The sequence below is a fragment of the Nycticebus coucang genome, chromosome 4 (assembly GCF_027406575.1).
Source record: "Nycticebus coucang isolate mNycCou1 chromosome 4, mNycCou1.pri, whole genome shotgun sequence".
Classification (NCBI taxonomy): domain Eukaryota; kingdom Metazoa; phylum Chordata; class Mammalia; order Primates; family Lorisidae; genus Nycticebus; species Nycticebus coucang.
Window position 1 is genome coordinate 132140208 of NC_069783.1, and position 14886 is coordinate 132155093.

Genomic DNA, 14886 nt, shown 5'->3' on the forward strand with positions numbered 1-14886 from the left:
ATTTAAAAACTTTTCCACCTTGTATCTCAGGGCAATCACATTCACTGCTTTTCTTTTCTTTGTCCATTTTTGTGTGTACTTTTCTTGTAGCTAGTCTTTCCATTCCACTCCAGTGTATTTACATTTCAGCCTACAGGATTGAATGTTCTTAGTTTCTCATCTCAATGTTTTGAAGGACTAATAGAATTTTATGCATGACCCACCGACTCTGCTGAGGTGTTTCTTTCTGTGTTTTATTTTTGAACCTTGCATTGTATAAACAATTGGCTTAAAACAAGAATTAATAACTTATTTGAAAGAAGTTAGAAATAATATTACCAAAGATGAAATGCTAAAGGGAGTACTTGCTATGAGTTCCATGGAGAATAAAGTCAGCCATGAGAGTGGCAATCAAATCTGCACGACCAAGCCCCAGTCACAACTCTGGACCCCAGCAGCTTGGGGGAACTTCCCTGGCTTTCAGATTTCAGGAACAGTGTCACATAGTGCTGCCAGGAGAAGTTAGCATTGTTTATGATGCCACTGGCAGAGAACAAGTGGAAGCTAGCACTTGGATTTTTTTTTTCTTTTTTATGAGACAGAGTCTTTGTTGTGTTCGGTAGAGTGCTGTAGCATCCCAGCTCACAGTAATCTCAAACTCTTGGGTTTAAACAATTCTCTTGCCTCAGCCTCCCAAGTAGCTGGGACTACAGGCACGGGCCACAACGCCTGGCTATTTTTAGAGAAGAGGTCTTGCTCTGGCTCAGGCTGGTCTCGAACTCATGAGCTCAGGCGATCCACCTGCTTCAGCCTCTGAGACTGCTGGGATTATAGGCGTGAGCCTCTGGATTTCTTATACACTTTGCCCCCTGAGATTTTTCCCTTGGCTTATTTTCATCTGGATCCTTTCATTATAAAAGTCATAGTCATGCTTCTGAAATCTCAATGTGATGTTCTGTGAGTCCTTCTAGAAAACTCAGAACTGAAGGTAGTCTTGGGGACTCCTAACTTTGCAATTTTTCTCAGAAGTGAAAGTAATGATGCGGACACTCAGACTATGCAGAGCCCAAACCAGGGGTCCTCAAACTTTTTCAACAGGGGGCCAGTTCCCTGTCCCTCAGACCGTTGGAGGGCCGGACTATGGTTTAAAAAAAAAATATGAACAAATTTCTATGCATACTTTACGTATGTTATTTTGAAGTAAAAACCCAAAACGGGAACAAATACAATCACACTGCCTCATGGGACCCGCGGGCTGTAGTTTGAGGACCCCTGTCTGAGTGACCTTGAACGAGGCACTCCTCAATCTGTTGGTTTGTGAGGATGCTGCAGGCCCATCCTGAACAGAAAGATGTGCTGTGTTCACATGCACGTGCCCCTACCCTGTCCTCTGCTATCGCTTTTGAAAACACAGAAACCTCAGGCAATAAAGGTAGCTCTTCCTCTTAGTAGAGTTTCTATAAGTGACGGCTGACCTCTGCAGTGGGACTGGCTATTTAAGTACACAGGCCTGCACGTGCTCCCTCGCTGGCCTGCTATCCAATCGCTGCTTCATGCCACGTGTATCAGATACGTGTTGCTGCCCAGCAAACAATTTCAAGTGTTCACATTTATTAATCGCATATGCGCTTGAAAGGAGCTCCCATTGAAAGCCAGAAGCAATCCAAGGAAAGGTCTTCTTGGTAACAGTAGAAGCAAAAGAGGGCAAACTAAGAATCTTTTAAACTCTACTTTTCTTTTTTCTTTTTTTTTTTTTCTGGTTTAATAGAAATTTAATAGAAATAATGGCAAGTCTATGTTCAGTTCAAAGTTCCATGTGTGGGATGCCTGGCTTGACAATTGTTTGCATATGACAGACGTGGAGCTTTGAAATGTGTGCGTCCTCAGCTGTGCCACCCAGCAGAGTGACCCAGCTGCTAAGAGTGTCAACCAATTATTAATGCGTTATTTCATTATTTCATAATGCGTTACATGGTGTGGTGTCAGGGACTACAAAACAGCCATCTGTAGAATAAATCTAGCCTGCAGACAAGTTTTGTTTGACTTTCCAGTACTTACTGGCAAAGCGTTTACATTTTTAAAGAATCACTTGCCTCCATATTGGGAGATTTCAGAGAAATGCCCAGATTTCTGTTTTATAATGAAAAATCAGAAGTCCAGTCATCTGGAACCCTTACTCCTACGTGGCAACACTTGGTAAACTCTACTTTTCATAAGACCTCTAATATCACCAATATTCCATTGCCGGAGCAGGGGGATAGCAATATTTTTGTTCCTTTGGACGAAATTCAAAGTTACATAACAAAGTCACGGAGGCAAGTAGGGGTAACACTTGAAGTCAGTAACCCAATCTATTTATCCATCCATTATTCTGTCCGTGGGAATATATAACAATATATTGCCGGGTAAGTGGATAAAATGCAGGTACCCACTGTGATAGCTTCTTCAGGTGGGAGGTGCAGGAAGACAAGTGGGTCACAGTCTCCCTGGAGTCTAGCTCACACTCACCTGATATCCTGGTCTCCAGGCTTAGCAGCACCTAGATCTTTCTTTCATTGGATGTGCCAATGCCCAACAGAGCCATTGTTACGTGAACTTACGGTGTCTGCACTCACTTCCTGGTGGTAATGACTTGATATTAATATGCAAATATTTATGTGTAGTATTTAGCTTTGTGAAGTAAAAATCATATTGAGCATAAATGGAAAATGTCGGGCGGCACCTGTGGCTCAGTTGGTAAGGCTCCGGCCCCATATACTGAGGGTGGCGGGTTCAAACCCGGCCCCGGCCGAACTGCAACAAAAAAATAGCCGGGTGTTGTGGTGGGCACCTGTAGTCCCAGCTACTCTGGAGGCTGAGGCAAGAGAATCGCCTAAGCCCAGGAATTGGAGGTTGCTGTGCGCTGTGTGATGCCATGGCACTCTACCCAGGGCCATAAAGTGAGACTCTGTCTCTACAAAAAAATAAAAAAAAAGTAAAAAAATTAAAAAAAATGTTTATATGTCTCCACAATTCATTTTGACATCTACTAATGGCGCTTACACTAACACCTGTGATTCAATTCTAACACTCCACTGTTCATTGCAGCATTTTCATTTCAATAACAGCTCCTTTGTCTTTTAGGGAGAAAACCAGCTCCCAATAACCGTGTTATATTTTCTTACCCGCTCAGTCTACAAAGCTCGTTACATAGATTCATAATTGCTAATTTATACGACTAATATAACCAAACCAAGTAACTAGAGTTAAATATATTTTTCTGGTTTCTTTATCGCTAATGCTTACAGTCATAGCCAAAATAATCTGTCCCAGAATGACTTTGATTATGTTTGTTTTTCAGTCTATTTATAAAGTGACCATATTTCATTTTTTTACATCGGCCACTTCATTTTTTTTTTATTTGTAGGAGGAATTGAAACAAATTTTAAGGGAGGTTTTCTTTTTTCCCCCAAACATGAATCATTCAAGTAAAACCAACTTAACTATAGAAATGTAGCAAAGTCAGGGGAAAGTAGCAGAGCAGCCCAAGAAGCAAAGGTTGGGGAGAAAGAGATGGGTGCACTCTGCATATAACATATACATAAACGCCATGGGGCCCACCTGCTCTGGACCACCTCCCCAGAAGATAAGCACAAGGACCCTTTGCAGAGGATGTTTTCCTCCAAAACATCTGAGAATGTTTCAAATTAAAGCTTATGGTTAGGGTGGTGCCTGTGGCTCAAGGAGTAGGGTGCCGGTCCCATATGCTGGAGGTGGCAGGTTCAAACCCAGCCCTGGCCAAAAATCACAAAAAAAAAAAAAAAAGCTTACAGTTAAAAAGGAAAAAAAGAAAACTAAACAAAAAGACCCAAACCCCAGGAACCGCCCAGCCATCACCACTTTCCTTAATCAATCATAGGAGTTTCTTTTCATTTCATAAAAAGATTAATAAAAAATATTGAAAAATTATTTTCTCATCTTATATTTATAAAGATAATAGAATTCATAAGTTTCTTAGAAAACAGACCAGAAACTGCCCTCCAGTTTCCACCCTTGTTGCTGAGCAGATCGGCAGGACTACAAAGTTAAAGGATACTGGAGCTGCTGGTGGAGAAGGGGAAGCCCAGCCCAGAAGAAATAAAAAAATATGAGCAGAGGGAGGGGCCTGTGGGATGTAGTTAGGAGCAACTCCACGGGACACATGGCTGCACAGAAAAAGGGATCGAAAGGTACTAGGGAAGGCCTTAACCTCCTTGACACACAAAACCAGTTTTTTTTTTTCAAATTTTTCTTTTTTAAAATTTTATTTATTTATTATTTTTTTTCTGAGAGAGAGAGAGTCTCACTATGTTTCCCTCTGTAGAGTGCTGTAGTGTCACAGCTCACAGCAACCTCCAACTCTTGGGCTCAAGTGATTCTCTTGCTCAGCCTCCCAACTACCTGGGATTACATGCGCCTGCCACAACACCCAGCTTGTTTTTGTTTTTTTTTTGGAGACAAGGTCTTGCTCTGGCTCAGGCTGGTCTCAAGCTCTTGAGCTCAGGGCAATCCACCCACCTCGGCCTCCCAGAGTGCTGGGATCACAGGCATGAGCCACCGCGCCTGGCCACACAAAGCCGGTTTTTACAAAGATCCAAACAGTTTGGTCCCAAACTGAGGTGAACACTTCAAGGTTTATTCACATGCTTTCTCTTGGGAAACAAAGTTGCCCAAATTAAATCTAATATTATTACGTATGCTGTGTCCCCCAGGATAGAAAGACGGAAGCACTATCAGTCCTCTCCTAACACGCAGCCTGCTTGGCTTCTACTGGGACATACACCGGCCTTGTCGTTTTAAAATAAGGCCCTTCTGGACTAAGCCTTGGACTGTCCCGTTCTGCCCAGTCTCCTCAGCTATGGAATATGAGGGTGTAGCTCTTGATCATGATGGGCGGATGCAGAATGGTCTAGGAGGCCATTCATTTTGGCAAAGACCATACTTTTTTTTTTTTTTTATTAAATCATGGCTGTGTACATTAATGCAATTATGGGGTACAATGTGCTGGTTTTATATACAATTTGAAATACTTCCATCAAACTGGTTAATAAAGCCTTTTTGATAGCTGACCCACAAATCTCTACTGTTCTCTGGCTTACATGGTGGAATCCAAGGCAAGTTTTTGTTTTTTTTTTGAGACAGAGCCTCAAGCTGTGTCTGGGTAGAGTGCCGTAGCATCACAGCTCACAGCAACCTCCAACGCCTGGGCTCAAGCGATTCTCGTGCCTCCGCCTCCCAAGTGCTGGGACTACAGGCACCCACCACAATGCCCAGCTACTTTTTGGTTGCAGCCGTCATTGTTGTTTGGCGGGCCTGGGCTGGATTTGAACCTGCCAGCTCAAGTGTATGTGGCTGGTGCCTTAGCCGCTTGAGCCACAGGCACCGAGCCAAGTTTTTTTTTTTTTTTTGGATAGTCTCACTATGTTGCCCTCGGTAGAGTACCATGGCATCACAGCTCACAGCAACCTCAAACTCTTGGGCTTAAGCAATTCTCTTGCCTCAGCCTCCCTAGTAGCTGAGAGTACAGGTGCCTGCCACAATGCCTGGCTATTTTTTGTTGCACTTGTCATTGTTGTTTAGCTGGCCCAGGCTGGGCTCGAACCCACTAGCCTTGGTGCATGTGGCTGGCGCTGTAACCACTGTACTACAGGTGCCGAGCTCAATCCAAGGCAAGTTTTAAATGTGAACACAACATTGCAATGTAGTCTAGAGAAACTGTATGCTGCAATACAAATTTAGGAAGGTAGGAAAGCTAGAGTTAAGCTAAAGATTTCCTTGGGTGATGCTTTTAATGTTTACTAATGAAAGTTTAGGAAATAGGGATTACCTTATGAATCAGGGCTCTAACTTAGATCACATTACGATTACACTGCCAACTAGTGAGATGAAAACACAACCAGGCAGGGGAAAGGAGATACTTGCCTCTTTGTATAGGCTGCTTCTCCTGCAGCAGCACTCTCCTGCTGAGACGAGCCATGTGTGGAGCCAGGGGCTGGTGAACTCTTACCCACAGGGCTCTTTTGGGATGGACTCAAGAACCCAGAACCATGGTGGAACTGCCCTTGGTGTGTCCCACACTGATACCCAGCACCACTTGCCACAATTGAGCCCATCTGGGATATGTTGGAAAGCAGAGGACTAGGATTTGGCACAGGGCTAAGACGGGGTGACCTCTGCCTCAGCACCACAGACTGGAGGGGGCTTTTGAGAGCTGAGCTTGGCTTCTGAGGACTCAGCTCAGGAACTGCCAAGGCTGTGTTGCAGAACCAGCTCTGTAGGTGGTGGCATCTGGCCGTGGCTTTGACCAGCTCTGCAGGTGGTGGCATCTGGCCGTGGCTTTGACCAGCACTTCAGGTGGTGGCATCTGGCCGTGCTTTGACCAGCACTGCAGGTGGTGGCATCTGGCCATGGCTTTGACCAGCTCTGCAGGTGGTGGCATCTGGCCATGGCTTTGACCAGCTCTGCAGGTGGTGGCATCTGGCCATGGCTTTGACCACGACTGCAGGTGGGGCATCTGGCCATGGCTTTGACCACGACTGCAGGTGGGGCATCTGGCCATGGCTTTGACCAGCACTGCAGGTGGTGGCATCTGGCCATGGCTTTGACCACGACTGCAGGTGGGGCATCTGGCCATGGCTTTGACTAGCACTGCAGGTGGTGGCATCTGACCATGGCTTTGACCAGCACTGCAGGTGGTGGCATCTGGCCGTGGCTTTGACCAGCTCTGCAGGTGGTGGCATCTGGCCATGGCTTTGACCAGCACTGCAGGTGGTGGCATCTGGCCGTGGCTTTGACCAGCTCTGCAGGTGGTGGCATCTGGCCATGGCTTTGACCAGCACTTCAGGTCTTGGCATCTGGCCGTGGCTTTGACCAGCACTGCAGGTGGTGGCATCTGGCCGTGGCTTTGACCAGTTCTGCAGGTGGTGGCATCTGGCCGTGGCTTTGACCAGCACTTCAGGTGGTGGCATCTGGCCATGGCTTTGACCAGCACTTCAGGTGGTGGCATCTGGCCGTGGCTTTGACCAGCACTTCAGGTGGTGGCATCTGGCCATGGCTTTGACCAGCACTGCAGGTGGTGGCATCTGGCTATGGCTTTGACCAGCACTGCAGGTGGTGGCATCTGGCCGTGGCTTTGACCAGCTCTGCAGGTGGTGGCATCTGACCATGGCTTTGACCACGACTGCAGGTGGGGCATCTGGCCATGGCTTTGACCAGCACTGCAGGTGGTGGCATCTGACCATGGCTTTGACCACGACTGCAGGTGGGGCATCTGGCCATGGCTTTGACCAGCACTGCAGGTGGTGGCATCTGGCTGTGGCTTTGACCAGCTCTGCAGGTGGTGGCATCTGACCATCGCTTTGACCAGCATTGCAGGTGGTGGCATCTGGCCGTGGCTTTGACCAGCTCTGTAGGTGGGGCATCTGGCCATGGCTTTGACTAGCACTGCAGATGGGGCATCTGGCCATGGCTTTGACCAGCACTGCAGGTGGGGCATATGGCCATGGCTTTGAGTTCTCAGATGCTTTTGTGTCTTGAGAGATGCCTCCAGAGACTGTCTGCTCCTTGGCCTCATCTCCTTGGGCTCATCCCAGCAGCCTCAGGTGGCCAGCTAACCTTGAAACAGGACTTCTTCTCCTTTCTAGACTTGAGCTTCGAAGATTCAACTCGGCTGTGGTTGGAGGAAGAATGAGAAGATGAGGAGCACCTTGACCTGCCAGAAACAACTTACCAGAATTTCTAGAATGCCTCCTGGACCTTGGTGAAAGGGACCTTCTCTTTGGGGACTAGGAATTTGAATGACCCCAGTGAGGACTTTTAGCTTGCTGGTAATTCTGCCAATTTGAGCGGTAATTTCCATGTCCTCCTTGGTTATACTGGCCCCACAGATAAAAGCCTCTGTTGTGTCCACAGAAATAACAGGGCCTTCCATAGCCTCTATTGCGGCCTCCGATTCTGATATATAGTCTTGGGTGATTTCTTTCTCTGTGATGAGTTGGAGTGTACGATGTAGGTCGAGAGCTAGAACTCAGCCTGGCTTCCTTGAACGAGAGACAGATCGGCTTCGGGACTGAGACTTGGTAAATGAATGAAAACGAGATCTTGATGTGGATGTTGAGCGAGAAGAGTGAGATCTAAACTTGGATTTGCTTGTCTTAATGTCTCTGAAGAGAGGGTCACTTTTCAATTACACCTGTGTGAAAAATGATTCAACATGCACTGGATCCCAGATACTATCTCCAAAACATACTGGCAATGCCACTAGTTTCTCCAATTTATACATCAGGATACACTTCTGGGCCTGCTGCAGCGATTGCAGCCACAGCCTCCCAAAGGCACAACTGGCCCGAACCTCCAAAGTGACAAAATTTTTAAAACTTATAATTCACTGTGCAGGAAAGTGGGGATGGAAACTCAAAGCTTCTCACAAGTTGATCATTCTTAAAATTAGATAATGGTACAAGGTGATGCCTTATTCTATTCTTTTACTTCTCTATGGTTTGGAAATTTTTATTAATGGAGTGTTTAATTTGTAATTGACATAAGTAATGATGGGAAAGAGAATTAAACAGAAGCATTGAGAATTCTCGCTTTCTACAAATCAAAACTAGAAAATGGCAATAATAACAACACTCATCACAGAGCATGATGGCACTGCCACCATCCCTGGGAGTACAGTCCCTGCTCTCCACACTCTGTGACCCTCCTGACCAGGAAACCTTGGCTCACACAAGCCGTATCTCTGCCTTCTCAGAGACCAGTACCAGGATGAGGGCGGTGCCTTCTTTTCCAAGAACAGGGGTGAGAAACAGACTTGGCACTTGGCATATTGGAAATCAAAAGCTATCAAAGCTTCACTATTTGGTAAATTGTGTAACTGCTCAGCTCTCTCTTCCATCTCATCTCCTCCCCTCTCTCCACTGGCCTCCCTCAGCTCTCTCTTCCATCTCATCTTCTCCCCTCTCTCCACTGGACTCCCTCAGCTCTCTCTTCCATCTCATCTTCTCCCCTCTCTCCACTGGACTCCCTCAGCTCTCTCTTCCATCTCATCTTCTCCCCTCTCTCCACTGGACTCCCTCAGCTCTCTCTTCCATCTCATCTTCTCCCCTCTCTCCACTGGCCTCCCTCAGCTCGCCCTTCCATCTCATCTTCTCCCCTCTCTCCACTGGCCTCCCTCAGCTCTCTCTTCCATCTCATCTTCTCCCCTCTCTCCACTGGCCTCCCTCAGCTCTCTCTTCCATCTCATCTTCTCCCCTCTCTCCACTGGCCTCCCTCAGCTCTCTCTTCCATCTCATCTTCTCCCCTCTCTCCACTGGCCTCCCTCAGCTCTCTCTTCCATCTCATCTTCTCCCCTCTCTCCACTGGCCTCCCTCAGCTCTCTCTTCCATCTCATCTTCTCCCCTCTCTCCACTGGACTCCCTCAGCTCTCTCTTCCATCTCATCTTCTCCCTCTCTCCACCAGCCTCCCTCAGCTCGCCCTTCCATCTCATCTTCTCCCCTCTCTCCACTGGACTCCCTCAGCTTGCTCTTCCATCTCATCTCCTCCCTCTCTCCACTGGCCTCCCTCAGCTTGCTCTTCCATCTCATCTCCTCCCTCTCTCCAGTGCCCTCCCTCAGCTCACTCTTCCATCTCATCTCCTCCCTCTCTCCACCGGCCTCCCTCAGCTCACACTGCCATCTCATCTCCTCCCTCTCTCCACCGGCCTCCCTCAGCTCTCTCTTCCGTCTCATCTCCTCCCTCTCTGCGCCAGACTCCCTCACCTCTCTCTTTCATTTCATCTCCTCCCTCTCTCTGCTGGCTGCCCTCAGCTTTCTCTTCCATCTCATCTCCTCCCCTCTCTCCGCTGGCCTCCCTCAGCTCTCTCTTCCATCTCATCTTCCTGCCTTTCTCCATTGGCCTCCCTCAGCTCTCTCTTCCATCTCATCTCCTCCCCTCTCTCCTCTGGCCTCCCTTCACCTAAACCACATCTGCTTTCTTCCTGCCTCAGACACTTTGCCTGTGCTATTCCCTGCCCTGAAAGTCTCCTTCCTTGATACCCACTCAGCACCCTTCAACTCTTCCACTGATTGTCTGTGGGCAAAAACCAGTATCCTGCCATGAATTCCCACTCACTTTATCTGAGTTGGGTTCTCTTGGTTGTTGGCAAACAACACAAATTAATTCATGACATGATCTCATGCAGGAGGCCCCTCTCTTCTTTGTCATTGATTTCTGTATTCTCAGGACAGACACTAAGTCAGTGTCAGGAATTCAAAAATGAACAAATTCATGATAAATTCAGACTTGCTGTTGAAAGATCCAAAAATCCCCAATAATGTGAGGATGCAGTAAATATAACTGGCACTACTCCTATCTCTGTTTTTTTTTTTTTTGTTCGCTTTTTTTTTTTTTTAAATCCCATCCTAAACTCTTAAAAGTAGTTTAATTTTCCTTGAGGTTCGTGAATATATTTTTAAATGATAATCCAGCACACTAACATAGTCTTGTTCCTTTCATAATTTACAGATTTATACCAACTACATAATTCTTTACTGGTGAATTTCCTTGAACCCTATATTCAGAGATAATTCCAGACATCTTTCTTATTGTTTTATTATTATTATTTTTTATGGCTACATAAAAGTAATTTCATAGATGTGGCGCATCTCCGAGAGAACTCATAGGTTGATGGTATGTGGTGCTATAGCAGATGTTAAGTAACTTATTTATTTATTTATTTATTTTTTTAGAGACAGTCTCACTTTGTCACCCTTGGTAGAGTGCTGTGGTGTCACAGCTCATAGCAACCTCCAACTCCTGGGCTTAGGCGATTCTCCTGCCTCAGCCTCCCAAGTAGCTGGTATTACAGGCACCCGCCACAACGACCAGCTATTTTTTGTTGCAGTTTGTCCAGGGCCAGGTTTGAACCTGCCACCCTCGGTATATGGGGCCAGCGCCCTAATCACTGAACCACAGGTGCCACCCCAATAATTTTCTTTTTAAATTAGTTTTACCTTTACTAATTCTTCCGTGAGATGTCTTCAGTATTTAAGAAACAAAAAGATTTTAATATCCATTCTGTAACTTATGACATATTGTTTTCTTTAATATTTGCCAAAAATAATGCTTTATTTTTATTTTTATTATTATTTTTTTATTAAATCATAACTGTATACATTGATATGATCATGGGGCATCATACACTCGCTTCAAAAACCATTTGACACATTTTTATCACAGTGGTTAACATAGCCTTTCTGGCGTTATCTCCGTTACTGTGCCAAAACATTTACATTCTACATTTACCAAGTTTCGCAAATACCCCTGTAAGATGCACCACAGGTGTGATCCCACCGATCCCCCTCCCTCCACCCACCCCCCCTTCCCACTTCCCCCTATTGTTAAGTTGTAGCTGGGTTATAGCTTTCATGTGAGAGTCCCAAATTAGTTTCATAGTAGGGCTGTGTACATTGGGTACTTTTTCTTCCATTCTTGGGATACTTTACGAAGAAGAGTATGTTCCAGCTCCATCCATGTAAACATGAAAGAGGTAAAGTCTCCATCCTTTATTTTTAATTTAAAAAAGTGACCTAAAGACCGTAAAGTATAACTACTAAGGCAAAAAAAAAAAAAAAAAAAAAAATCACAGGAAAACATAATTGGATAAAAAACACTAAACTACTAAATTTTAATGGCAAAAAGTAATCAATGACTTTAGTTATGCCGCATGTTGAAGATGAGTCATAGGTGAAAGTGACTGTCCTGTCCCTCCTGAGGACATGGTCGGTGAGGGCTCCCGAGTCACTGGACCCTGAAACAGACACATGTCAAGAGTGAGGAAGGGGGGGCAGAGGGATCACCCCAAAGACTGGTTTGAAATCCCCATGAACTGCAGCACAGGGAGGAGGAGGACTGGGGGGGAGTCCAGGCCATGATGTGGGAGTGACAAGGATACTCTGGCCCACAGCTGGTGCTCGTCTCTGTGACAGCCCTTAATCTCCCCTCAGCTCCCTAGGTGCAGAGTTTGTTTCTCAGTGGTGTTTTAGTCCATTCTGAGCCCTTTCCCACCCACAGCTGTCCTGTTCTGTGTCCCCAGCCCCAGGAGCAGCTCCAGTGTCAGGAAGCTCTGGTGGGTTGAGCTCTGAGTGTTTCCCCTCCCTGCAGGAAGCAGCTGCTGTGACTTCCACCTCAGGCCAGTGAGCAGGGACCTAGGGCCCTCTGAAATTGAACTTGCTTCTGGCCTTGCTCACCCTGAGCAGATTATGGCACCCTGGTGACACCCTCAGGAGAAGGCTAGCATAGGGAGTGCTGTGCAGACTGAGGGCTCACCTTTACCTTCCCATAAATAAATGTTGTTTAATCTAGTTAACCTTTCTACCTTATTTGCAAGGTCAAACCAGCTTCATCGGTTTTTCTCTCCTGTTCTAATTCTCATTAGTATCTTTTATTCTCCAGTTGTGCTAAATATCCTCCTCTATATCTGAAATGACATCTACGTGGTCATTGTTCCTGAACCCATCCGATGAGCCTTTGCTTCATCTTTCACGGTTTTCAGCCCTATAAGTTTCATGGTGTTTGTATGTATAACTTGTATTTCAATTCTGAGATTTTTCTCATTTTTCATTTGTTTGAAAACTTTATTATTGCTCATCAAAATGATTTTATGATTTCCTATTTACAATGTGTGTCACATAATTCCAGTATCCACATCATCTCAGCGTTGGTGTCTACTGATTGTCTCTTCTCATTCAAGTGGTGATTTTCCTGAACATTCGCATGATGTGTGATTATTTATATCGTGCCTTGGGCATTTTGGCTACTGTATTATGAGACTCTGGGTCTTACTCTGTCTGCCTTTGATCATGGAGCCCCCTGTGGAGTGCAGCTCTGGCCCAAGGGTGTGTCCAGCTTCCCCCTTCACAGTGGGGCCCTGAATCTCAGCGCTGTGTGCTGACCCTTCCTGGGGGCGTGGGCAGTGATTTATCCTGACTCCTTGTCTCCAAGGCAGGGGGGGCTCATTGTGCCTCAGTGTCCCCCCAGCTCAATCACCATGGCCACTTTGTCATGAACCTTCAGGCAGTGACCAGAGTGTGTGAGCAAAAATGCTGACTGGTACCCACTGAAAGTCTCATCCTGTCTCCCCAAGGGTAATTCTTTTCTCTGAGGTCACACTTTGGTGAACATCCACATCACATACAAACATCTCCTTGTTTTTGTCCATTAAGAGAGGTTCACCCATAAACCTCTTCCTTAGACCTCCTTGTCACCAATTTCCAACTAGGTCCCTTTCAGGTCCCTAACCATCTAGAGAAATCATTAGCCACAGCTCAGGAATTTCTTTCCAGTTCTCCTCCGTTGGGAAATGAAAAAAAAAAAATGTGAAAATGCTCTAGATGTAGGTGGAGGCAGTGCAAAGGCCCTGAGGCAGAAATAATCTTGCTGTGTTAGGGGAAATCCCAGGAGGCCAGCATGGCTGGAATGAAGTGGGTTGGGGAGGAACTAAGTGAGGATGAAGAAGTAAGTAAAATTAGAAACAAAGGCTTTGTACACCATGGATAATGCTTACAGTTGAATGTTAGGTGAAAAGCAGACTAAAAAACCATATACCACAGTATGATGCCACCTGTGTGAATCATCTCAATCTGCTGTAAAAAATAATGAAAAGGGATATATAGCCAAATATTAATAATAGGTAAGGGAATTTTGTGTTTTGTGTTTTCCAAATTTTCTACATAGGTTGAGGAATAATTTTTTTTTTTTTTATTAAATCAAAGCTGTGTACCTTAATGTGACCATGGGGCACCATACCCTGGTTTCATAGACCGTTTGACACATTTTCATCACACTGGTTAACATAGCCTCCCTGGCATTTTCTTAGTTATTGTGCTAAGACATTTACATTCCACATTTACTAAGTTTACTAAGTTTCACATATACCCTTGTAAGATGCACCGCAGGTGTAATCCCACCAATCTCTCTCCCTCTATAGAAACAAAGGATTTATTAAAACAAGTCACAATCACAAACATGTGGGATTAATAAACTGTGTTATATGTATACCATGGAATAGTGTTCAGACATAAAGAGATGGAGATTTTGATCTTTTATAGCAATCTGGGCAGATTTGGAGAACATTCTCCTAAGGGAAGTATTGCAAGAATAGAAAAGCAGGCATCACACGTACTCGGTACTCAATTATAAGCAGTAGATTAACAGCCACAGGCTCACATGAGAGAAAAACTCAACTCAATTCAATTAAGTGAGCCTTGGGGAGCAGTTGAATGTTAAATTGGTTGGTAAATTCCCACCAAACAGGTGCATAGGTATATGTGCACTTCCGGGGTGAAGGACATGAGACAACTCAGACTTTAACCTCCCAGATGTGAGCGATGGAACCTACTCATAGGTATCCTCATATTAATGTTAAATTTTAAAACCACAACAGATAAACAAAACATTAAAAAGAAATTAAAACACACTACCAGAGAAAATCACCTTTAACAAAGAAGTCAGGAAGGAAAAAAAACAACCAGAAATTGAATAGCACCATGGCAGTATTAAGTCCTTACCTACTGATGATGACATTCTGTGGGAAAGGGACTAAAATCTCCAATCGAAAGACAGTGGCTAAATGTGAAAAGCCAACATACCAGAATCTGTGAGATACAGTAAAAACAATCATAGGAAAGTTTATCGTGATAACTGCCTACGTCAAAAAAGCAGAAAACCTTTAAATAAACAACCTAACAAAGCGCCTCAAATAATAGCACAGGTACAGCAAACCAAAAAGAGTCTACAAGAAACCCACTTTACCCATAAAGACACACAGAGAATAAAAATAAAGGGATGAAATAAGGCATTCTATGCACATGGAGACCATTAAAGAGCAAGAGAAGCTATACGTTCAACAG

General features: G+C 45.1%; 1 pseudogene; it reads right to left on the bottom strand.

Moving 5' to 3' along the window:
* Positions 1-5873: 5873 nt before the first annotated feature.
* LOC128584425 (thyroid hormone receptor-associated protein 3-like) overlaps positions 5874-14886 on the bottom strand; it is a 44395-nt pseudogene continuing 35382 nt past the window's right edge.